The sequence below is a fragment of the Falco cherrug genome, chromosome 4 (assembly GCF_023634085.1).
Source record: "Falco cherrug isolate bFalChe1 chromosome 4, bFalChe1.pri, whole genome shotgun sequence".
In the NCBI taxonomy this organism is placed as follows: Eukaryota; Metazoa; Chordata; class Aves; order Falconiformes; family Falconidae; genus Falco; species Falco cherrug.
Window position 1 is genome coordinate 34,550,232 of NC_073700.1, and position 11,387 is coordinate 34,561,618.

Below are 11,387 nucleotides of genomic sequence, written 5' to 3' on the forward strand. Positions count from 1 at the left end.
CCTGTGGGACAGAGCCAGTTGACCTTCACGTGTAGAAAACAGGGTGGGCGACGTGCACAGAAAGCGCCTGTGCTGCAAACCCCTGAATTGCCAAGGTTTACCCCTGGTGCTGCCCTGGGCACCCTGCAGTCTGATGCTGAATGAGTCTGGAAGTGATTGTGTCACCTCCACACCCTTCTAGATGTAGAGAGAAGTCTTGGCCTTTTGGCTGGAGGTCTGCTTCTCCTTGCTGAGCCAAACCCCAATGCCTCGCTCCCTGTGAATGCAGCTGCTGGCCCGGCTGTTGTGCCGTGGAGAGGCTGGTCATGTTATGATATGGATAGCATATGGTGATGTATTGCCTGTAGGGCCCTGCTCAGCTGATCACAAGAAGGTAAGCATCAGTAGTCCCAGTCACAGGTGGTAAAATGGGGTCAGAACTTAATTTGAGTTGTGAAAATTACTTATGAAGTCGGAAGTAGCTGGGAGCGGGTTGGTGCCCGTGTGCGGGGTGCAGCCTGGTCTCACTGCTGTCACAATACGTGATTGGCATTTCCGGATGCCGATTGCCATTGCTTCTTTATAAACAGGATAAAACATGTTCAAACCGCCTGCCGTCTGTTAAGAGAAATACCTATTTACTGTTGCAGTGGGAAGTTGTCAACAGATGGCAGCATCCGACTTCGAATGGCTGGAGGCTGAGGGGCTCTGTATGAGGAGGCTTCCTGTTGCTGCTGGTCTCCCTGCTCCTCCTGCAGAGCTAAATGTCCTGGCTTCTCCTGCACTCCCATCCGCAAAGATAATTTTTTTCTGTCTTTGATGCAGTAAGGCCTGATGTAAGTTGGTATGGGAGGTGAGAATAAGTACGGATCTTCAAAATACAACAGGGTAAAAAGGCTGGTGCGTGACAGTAGCTTCACTGGAAACGTGCTTTCCCCTCCTCGTCCTTCCATTTGATTTCTGCCACAGGTAAGTCAGCCAGCTCCGTTCCCCAGAATGGAGCCTGTGTGGTGTTGCTCAAACTTGTGTGCTGATTACTTGCACCAGAAACGAAGGCAGTAATTAAACCTTGGTCTCCAGTGTCTGAACAGTTCCCTGAGTGGCTCTTTCACACCTACTGGAGTCTAGATGAAAACCAACCACAACAGACAAGGACGTGTGTGGCGATGCAGCAGAAAGCAAGGAAAGAGAATGGCTGGAAGTGGTGAGTGAGGCTTTAGAGTTTGCCCCAGCAGATTTGGCACCAAGCAGTCATTTCACAGCAGTGAAAGAATGGGAATTTGTGCGTGACTGGTATGGGGTCCTGACTGCAGGATGCGGGGACGGGGAGCACGGTGGTGGGCATGTCAAGATGTGCAGATGAGGCTGATGGTAGGGGATGGGAGACATCCTTTTTTTTTAAAGGATCTGGGACTGCCAAAGCTGCTGTTGTAGGGTTTTTAATTCAAATGACATGCTCTCAAATGACAGGATAGTTTTTGTGTTTTGTCTAATGCTATTTAGCTAATTTAGACTTAAGACTATTGTTCAGTCTTACTGCCAATTAATGCAAATATCAGGCTCTCAGTAAATATCTGGATGGATTTAACCTCAGTTTATTCCACAGGACTATTCTGGTAGAGCCAAAGAGTTTCAGAAGCTGGTGGCCTCTGTTATTGCCCAAGCTTCTGATGCTTTCTCTGCTCAAGTGCTGCTATTTTACCTGTGCAGTTCTATTTTAAAAGAGAAATACATATTTTTCTCTTTATTTCTGCTATTCACTGTCTCCTTGCTCTGGTACATTGTGTCTTGTCTACCAGCTCATGACCTGGATTAACTTGGTTTTGTTGACAGATATTTTTACAATGAGAAAAGTGCTGACATAGCAAGTGACAAGAATCACTGGGTAAACTTTATTGCTTGGTATGCAAAGGTGCATCTTCTGCTGGGAAAAAAAATAAATTCCATTGACCTTCTGCGCTTCTCAGATGAAGTGAATGAGGATGTATGGAGGCATAAAACCTTCCCCTTAGTTTTGGATTCAGTCTGGGTTATTATATGAGATATGTAAAAATAACCATAAAAGCACTGGAAACAGAGAACATGTACAAAGAAGTATTGTGGTTCTGGTGAAGGTAAGGAGAGTTTCGACCTTTGCTAGGACAACTCAGTGCAATCGGGTGGTCCTGGTGTCCACAGTTACCTAGTGGTTACCCCCAGTTTTGAAAGCTGTCCTGGCATTCTTGGTCTGGCTGTGCTGGGTTTGGCAGCCACCAAGTGATTCCTGCTCAGTGTGTGGCTGCTAAATTGACATGTATGTATTTATATAGGGAGTACAAATTAGGACCTGTATTACCTGGGCACTGATGCACAGGGCGAGCACATCACACTGCGAGGGGAGCCTGGGCACAGCCAAGCGGAGGTGGCAGCCGCTGGGAATTTCACCATCCCAAAAGGGTTACAGCTCCACCAGGACAGGCTGTACTGACTGGTGATCTTTTCTCGTGCAGTACCCAGAATGAAAGGATGGGCAGATACTTGATTAATGACTAAATTACAACCTGGTAAAATGGGATACTTGTGATACAACAGTATTTTAGTCATGCTCGGCCTGTGTAATGCAGGTCTTGGCTGTGTGCTGACTCACCTTGGTGTGCTAGTTTTCCTTAAGCAGAGAAATGGATGTCCTTAATCACCCAGTGTGTGCTCCTGCTGGAATTTCACTGACTGAAGAAGGGGAAAGGAAAACTGCAAGTCAAAAAATATATGTAAAGTAAAAGTGGGGAAAATACTTGTGTCATTAACACAATTGTTCCACCTTCTAAAATGGGAGTTGGGAACTAAGTCCGGGAGAGATACTCTGTTACATTCCCTGGCCTTGGTATAACAAAGGCCCCATACCTCATTCCTGTTGAGTTTGATCCCATTCGACTCCTTCTGGGTGAGAGGGAGCAAACAAGAAGAGGAGGGTAAGCTGCTGGTAGAAGCTGCCTTTGCAAGTGCCACAAAGCTGCAACGATTACTCCCAGCAAGCAGCAAGCAAGGTAAACCCCCTTTTGCACACCCTGCTGTGCCAGTGGCAAGCCTCAGTCTAACAAGGTTATCAAATTGATGTCTGCTTGCTTCAACAGACTAAATGTAGCTGACTGCTACAACTGCTTTATGTGTCCTACAGCCCTGTTCCCCCTCCTTCATGCGCTGGTTGTGACACAGCTGTTGAAGGAAAACCTCTGGGGACATGTATTGTGTTCTTGGGTTGGCATCAGGGCAATAATCATTGTGCACTTGTAGTTGATCAAATTTTAGTGTCGTGCAACAGCATAATGCAGCAGGATGCTTGAGATCAGCCAGCTGAAAACACCCAGCAACCACCACTTACATTTTTTATAGTGACATAAAACATTGTTAAAGTGGATGTCAAATGGCCTGTAAAAGCAAATGGGTCAGGTACATATTTTAATGAAATGGGTAGCTTGTTCTGCCTGTCCTGGGCTGTAATTTTCCTGATCCTCAGGACACCCCATCTCATCGGTATTGTGACTGAGTTGAGCATAGTGATGCTGTTGGTGCAATTGGGCTGGTGGGATGGATGTGAGCTTTTGCTTTGGGATTAAAAGGGCAGGATTCAAGCTCTAAGTCTAGTTTACTTATATTTTATTGAGGGTTTTTTCTGCTAGTGCTGCACTTAATCATTGCATATGCATTCCTGTAGCATTGTCTGCTTTTGGACTAGGTTCCCGAGCAGGGTATGTGACCCACCCCAAACTTTCTGTCTGCCAAGGAGGTGCTTTTTGTCACAGTTTGGGGGTAGTGTTGCCTTGAGGGCAAGCCATGGAAATGGACTGTGTCCCTGCTACTCTTAATCCATTGCTATTCCCTCTTGAGTCTTCATCATTTATAACTGGGACTTGATTTGTTTCATATTTCATTAAGTTCATTTATTGTTCCCATTCTGGAAACACACCATGCTGCCCATTCTACAGAAAACTGTTTTTCCAGAACTTGCAATCCCCTGCCTGTGATCTCTAGATGTCTCTCTTGCCCTAATATAAGAAAATAAGAAAAAGGCAGGAGTAGCAAAACACTTGTGATCTTGGACAGAAGCATCTATGTGCAAGACCCCTCCGTCTTCACCTCCCCAGCTAGATTTGAGTGGGATTTGCACCTTCTGTTGTGGGGAAGAAACGTGGCGTAACCATTCTTGTTGTCTTCTGCTGATGCAAGTAAATTGTGCTTTCAGCTGGACCAAGCTGTAAGCAGGAAGGAGCAAGGATTATATCTGGGAGCAGGAGGAGAAAAGCAGGTGATGAGTGAGATTAAAAGAAAAGCTGCTGCTGAAGCCCACCTCTGGGGTACTTTCCCAGTCTCGTTAGCCAAATGGATGGAGCCTAATTGGTGTTTGGTCCACTGTTTTGTGCAGTTTTAAAAAGGAAAATTCAGGAACTTCAATGAGAACTTTAGGGTTTTAGTATCTTTACAAATCAGGCCTTAAGAATAAAAAAAAAATCGGGGAAAATAAAGAATTTTTTTTTTTCCTTTTCTCCCTGTACTTCTGCAATTCACATGGATGCTTGTCTCCTCACTTGCAGTAACATGCCCAGCTGTATTCTTGCATAACAGGATCCTCAACATATATTCCACGAGTTTGTGTGGGCTGGTAGTTAGTGCTGACCCTCGTTCAGTCCTTGGGATTTATTCCTTAGGGCAGCAATATTAGCCCCTCAGTTGGGCATCTGTGCTCCTCAGATTTGAAACCATTTTTCCCTCACTCCAGCAGGCTGTGTGTTGCAGAGGCCCACGGTGCGTGTGTTTGTGCAGAGACCTGTGTTTGCTGTGGTGTGGATGGGTGGGTAGATCTGTCCCTCCTGGGCAGAAGTCAAAGCTTTGCTTGTTTTCCATGATCAGTGGAGGATTTTGGAATCAGTTCTATTTTCAGTTCAATGTGAAAAATGCTATATAAATTTCAGCCCAGGTAGTGGGAGTTTTGGGATTTGGTGTGATGCCTTGCTTACTGTGTTTGTGAAGCATCTTCAGGCGAAAGATGAGATGTGCATCGTAGGACCACTAAATTCATCTGCTGCCTGCCAGGCAGGCATTTGCTTTGGGAGGGAAGCAAAAATCAGGAGACTATTTTTAGCTCTGAAATACTTTTCTGGAATGATGTTCAGTCCTCACCAGCCTTTGATGAGCAGAGATGTAATCCCTGAAAGCAACAACTGAAGGTGCCTGGATCCATGCTCAGCTGCTGGCAGCTCCCAGTGTGGTTGTGGAAGTGCTGGGCAGCACCTGGCACGGCAGCCGCCCCCAGACATCACCGAATGGCAGGCACCAGATGAGGGTGAGACACACGCGGGGTGGCAGGAGCTGCAGTACAGGAATGTGTCTGAGCTTGAGTGACTCCAAGCCCATTTTCCCCATGGAGACCCAGTTGTACAGTGTATGGCACGGGGCTGAGAACAGCAGACCCATTGCACATCAGGAGTCAGCCCTGTTACCGTGCCCAGGTACAAGAATCCATCTTGCAAATTGGCAAAATATGAACCCAGTTGTGGTAGGTGACGGCTCCAGAAATAGAAAGGTGCAGTAATAGCAGATAACACTCCCTGATAGCTGAAATAAAAATAATTAAACTGTACAAAAGTGTACTTTAATTGCAAACTCTCTCCTGTCTGCTAAAATCACTAGAAATAAAGGTCTCCTCTTTAGTGATGAGCAGTTCCAGGCAGAACAGACGTGATGGGGAAACATGTTTGGAATAAATACTGATGTGAATGACACTTATTAGCTACAGTGTGGCATATTTATTTCCCTGTAGTTAGCATAATAGCACAGCTTGAAACGAGAAGGGTTCTTTACTCATGCCTGTGTGTGTGTGTGCACGTAAAAATAACGACGTTGTTATGGGCAGAATGCAGATGATTTTCCTGTCTCTGCAATTAGCACTGATGTTTGGATGGCATCATTTGTGGTGGGAGATGAGTGAGTGGCCGAAGCACTGCTGTGCTTTGCGAAAACATTCTGTGCCTTGTGTCAAACAGGAGACGACTGAAACAGCAGCACAAGAGGCCAGCTCCTCTCCCCCGTCTCCTGACAGTTGCCTGTCCATGGTGGCTCTGCTCTGCTTTTGGGTGCTGCGGAGCTCCTGCAAGGGCAAGTCACCCCTCACCAGCCCCTGGGGCTCCTGGTCACAGCCAACAGCCTTAATTTGAGCTGTGGCTGGAGTGGGAGGGGAGTGGAAACATCCCGCTTATCTCACAGGAATTTAATTACAGACCTGTGGGTGGCTGGGTGAAAGCTTGATTGTCTTCTGAGGAGCTGGGTGCTCCAAGTGAAGATTGGCGATGGAGATAAGGTCGCTTGCTTGAATTGTGCAGGTTACCCACCTTTCTGCTTATGGGAACCCGCTTGTCTTATTCTTGTCTTGCTTTTCTGTGCTCATGTCCTTTCAGGTGCCCTTGTACCTGGCGCTCTTAGCTGGGAGCAGGGTTGGAGGCTCTGCAGGGAGGTGTTTGTTGCTTGCTTGCCCAGAGCCTGCTCCGTCACGCTGGCTGTCAGGGTCTGGCAGTCCCACTGCTGCCCTGCTCCTTCTGGTTTTGTGGGTTTGGAGTTTCTTGCCCTTAGAACCTGCAGTAATTTTAAAATCACTGAGCAGCTCAGTGAGGGCTTCCCACTATATGATTGATATTTCATCCCCAGTTTTCTGGAGCGAGGAAAAGCTTTGCCAAGGGTCTGGGTGTTGGGCAGACACTGGCTGCCCACTGGCATGGGCGAAGGACCCCCTCACAGCAGCTTCAGGACGAATGTCTTAGCACTCGAGTGGTTCAGCAGGCATCATCTTTGAATTGTTGCTTTGCATCAGCAAGTAAGATTTCCCAGCTCCTCTGCGCACATTTTAATGTAAGTATGTGTGGAAATGGACAACCTTGGACCTTTATCATACTGTTCAAACTTTGAGTGAAACTGGCTGGTGGATTGCAGAGCTGTGTGGGGACGGGATGACAATGAGGGGGACAAATGAAGTGAATGTCTGAGCTCTGATTCCTTAAGAAAAATTGTGAGGCATTTCGAGTGAGGAGCCAAGAGGTTCTCAGGTCAGCTGTGAATGCCAAGTACTGTCTCAGGAGCTGTCTTGGAAGCCTTTTTTCTGAGGGGAATAATTATACTGTGGCAAAAGTATTGACTTGCGAGGTATTTGCCTGCCTTATTGGTACTGTAGTCTTCCATTGCTGAAATGTAAGATGAAAAACCTTAAGATGTATGCCTAGGAGTAACAAACTTTCTGTTCTTCCTAAGTTCATTTGATTGAGTGGTTGATTCAGAAATACCATAAAAGTGCCAGGACATAGCTTGAAATGTCTCGTTACCAGGTGTAAGGCTGCTTATAACTTTCACTCAGAGGTTGCTGAGGGTTTTGTGTTTTTTTTCCTATTGGTCATCTAATGAAAATGCCAAAGGGGGAAAAAAACTATTACAAAAAATAGAAAATGCTGCTTTGATTGAAAATAAAAATGCTGAACCAGCAGTGGCTTTCAGTAGCATTTGCTCTGTTGTATTGCCCTGACTGTATATTATTTCACAAGCCTATGGGATGTTGTATGGTGTGAGGGTCTCCTGCCTGCTGGTTTTGGGCATGTGGGAGGTATTGCAGAGCTGAGAGCTGAGCAGGTAGCATATGTCAATAGAGGGACCTGACAAGTCTGCAGGGAGGAAAAAACTCATGCTGCTGTTACAGCACTACTTAGCTGAAGTCAGACAAGTGTCCCCTGTAGGGTATGGCCAGCATGGCTAGCTGAGGGGCCAAGGACCTTGTTGGACCTTTTGTGGCTGCTGGTGACCTGTGACAGTGTGGGGACACTTTTGCTGCTCTTGCCTTCTCTTACAGGGTTGTCTGCCCCTCTAGCTTTGGGTGCTAGTGCAGTAAGTGATATGAGAGAGCTCATGGCATCGCCAGGTCCTATGTAATACGTGTGTAGGACCAACAAGGCTGCTGCGGACCTGTGAAAGGTGGCTGAAGCAGCTGAGAACTGGTGGTCCAAAGCATGAGCAGGCAGCAACAGTGCTGGGACGGAAATGTGAGGAAAGCTATCGCAGAGTACTGCTGGAGAGGCTGGGGAGGGCATATCTCCTCTGCCTGACAGGAGGAGGAAGGTGCTTCTCTGAAGACCTTGGTCGTGGTTGGAGGTTCATGTGGCATCTTCAGAAGCCTCCTGTCATGGAGAAGATGATGCTGTAGAAGGACAGTCTTGGCCAGGTCCAGCTCGTACTGACTTTAGGTGGCATCAGGGTCTGTCTTTAGTCTCAGACTTCAGCACTTCTTCCCTTGTGCCTGGGCATCTCCCAGTGCCGGCCGCAGAAGTGGTAGTTTGAGGATCTCCATGGCACGCTGGAGAACGTGCTGTTGAGGGTGGAGGTGTCACAGCTTATGTACCAGCAACTGAATGCGTTGGCTGCTGGGAAGCCTCTGATCCTGTTGCTGTCTCAGCCATGCCCTGGCACAGGCTGTGGTATGCAGAGGTGCTTGAAGACACTGCGGTACCACCATGGGAGGTCACGGTGCCCCAGAGCAGCCTGCATTTGTGGGAGGCTTCTATGGCCCTCTTCAAGGTTCAACTGATTGCTTCTTTGAGCCTGCCAGAGGCTGCAGTCCCCTCCTTACAGTGATGCTGGCACTCTCCGCAGCAGGGAAAGGGAAACTTGGAGACGTGGCAACTAATTTGCAAATAATAAAACACTTAAAGCTATACGAAAAGCATCTTGCATGGAAAATCAGACAGGGCAGGAAAACAAGCACTTACCATCAACATAATGCAGCTGAAATTTCTTTCTTGGAGATAATCATCTCTGACTCCAGCAGTAAAAATAAAGGACAAAAGCTGGAAGAAGCCAGAAAGCACAGTCGTGGGAGTGAATCTTGGTGAAATGAAAATTAAAAACACAATGAAAGGCATAGAATTGCCTTAAGTAAAAACAGAGCTGTCTGCCTAGAACAACAACTGAGATTATATGGGAAGCACACAGGGGTATGGGGAGCTGGGCTGAGCGTGGGGCTGCAGTGAGGCTCGTGCTATGCCAGTGCTGAGCTGGGAAGGAAGGGGGGGAAAGAGCCCCTGCCTAGACTTGAGAAAGATCCAGATTTCAGGCAGCCTGGGAGACATTCAGGTCCTTGCTTTTAGCACCCAGTCTGAAGGATAAAGTAGTTTATGGTCTGTCTGAAGGATAATGGCTGATCCTGGCCAGTGCCTGCTCCTGCCTGGTGAAGCTCATCAAAGGTCAGCAACTCGGGGATGGGCAGTGTGTGCTGAACTGGCTTTCCTCAGCGAACCTCACTGAAGTTCATGTTTAAAGGTCTGTGCAAGTCAGTCTTCATCCAAAGCTCAAACAATTGAAGGGAAGATTTCCACTGGCACAGATCCAAACCCCACCAGGCTGTGAACGCTCTGAGAGGCAGTGCTGCCAGCTGAACCGACTTGGGAGCAGCCCGTGGAGTTTGGTATTGTCCCTGCTATGTGGGAGCACAGTCTCATGCAAATCAGAGCCACAAAACCAGGCTCTAAATGTTGTTTCCCACTTCAGGTTTTAAACTGTCATTTGGAGGCCTTCACTTAAAAATTGCTGTCACTTTTTAAGTGTTACAAGAGATGCACAGCCTCATATCGAAAGGATGCCAATGTATCGTGCGAATACCTATGTCTTGTGAATATTTCAGGCTGACCTTGATGGACTTGTTACGCTGAGTGTCCTGAAAATCAAAATGCTTGATGAATTATCTGCTGTTTTGCACAACACCAAGAAAGCACCTGGGACCCTTTTGCTCCCCGTAGACAATGGTGCACAGAGGCTTATGCAACTCTCCTGCTCTGCTGGTGGCTGCTCCCTTCCAGAGCTGGCATGGTATTTTTAGATGCAAAGGAGAAGTGTCTCCTAACTATATGCTAATCACATTTACAAAGCTTCAGCTGATATTAAAATGATTTCAACCTTTGCCTGAATTCACGTGCTTTTGTTTGTTGCCTTTTGTATGGTCTGCCTATTTTCTACCAAAAATAGGTAGAGCTCTATTTTCTACCTAAAATTAGACTCTGCCTATTTTCTACCAAAACCACAGTTTGGGAGTTGCCATACAACAAAGGATGTTTTTATCCTTTTTGAAGATCTTTTGAGTTATCCTTGGCCCCAGCTATCTGAAATACAGACTCATGCACATATATTCTCTCTGCAGGCAAAGAACGGAGGCAGGAACAGACTTTACAGCTGTGGTTCTCAAATTTTATTAGTCAAAGGGCTGCCTGACCTTCAGGGGGAAAAAAAAAATATATATATCTGGGAGCCATCATATCTGATGCTGCCACCTTGGTGTTCATTTATGGCCAAATAACTTCTTTATAGGATATTTTTTATTAGCTTTGCTTCCACTTTTTGTTTACTTGCTTGCCTGGATGGGATTGTGCTCAGTAAATGTCTTTGTCTCTCCTCATGTGTTGCTGTCTGGTGCCTCACATGGCACCCTCGGGCCTTCACTGGCCACGGGCCTGCAGCCTGCCTGGCCTCTGCCCTTCTGCAGGTGCTGTGGTGGAATTTTTTTCTTAGGAAAAAGATGCTGCATACTTAGCCCAGCCTGCCGTCTGATGTTGAGGAAGTGCTCCCATGCTCAGACCCTTGCAGAAAAAGCTCACCGCGTACTTAGGTGAGTGAGGGTTGCAGCAAGGGCATGCCAGGGCCTTCGCTGAGGGGAGCGGGGCAGGGCCCTGCTGGCGGGGCTCGCTGGTGCTGAGGGGCCCGGGGCAGACCCGGCTGGGTTTCACTGGTGTTTCTGGAGCCAGGGTGCCGCTGGTGAGGGCTGGCGGCTGCGGCGGGCTGGGCTTCTCTCCCTGCAGAGGCAGGCAGCATTGTGAGGATCCCTGCATAGGAACTGGTGCTTCCAAAGCCAGGCCTTTTGGTGGCAAAGCGGCATCTGCATTTGCGGTGCCCAAAGGCAAGGCTGCTGCCCTCCTGCGCCATTCCAGGCTGTGGGCGCTGGGCCTCGCTCCTGGGCATTTGGGGATCCCTCCCCTTGCCAAGCTGCTCTCCCGGTGCCCTGTCCTAGCCTGTGGCCTCAGAGAGGGCCCAGGCACATGTGTGCTTCCGCACGTGGCACCTGGACTAGGGGCTCTGCTCATCCCTCGGTCCCCCTCCAAAAGCAGTTGGCTGTGGGATTTTGCGACGTTACGCGTGTGAGAAGGGAGCGGCCACCTGAGGTACATGCAGCACAAGCACCAGCAAGTGTCATGTCGATGCTCTACGTTCTTGTTGCCCCATTTCCGAGTGCACCCCACTGACTCATTTCTCCCTCATTCAGCCCAGCAATGACTGTCAGACTTGGAGTTTCAGAATCTCATGTCTCCTGAAAGAGGCTGGGCTACTGGCACAGCTCAGCTCCTGGCCCACTGAGC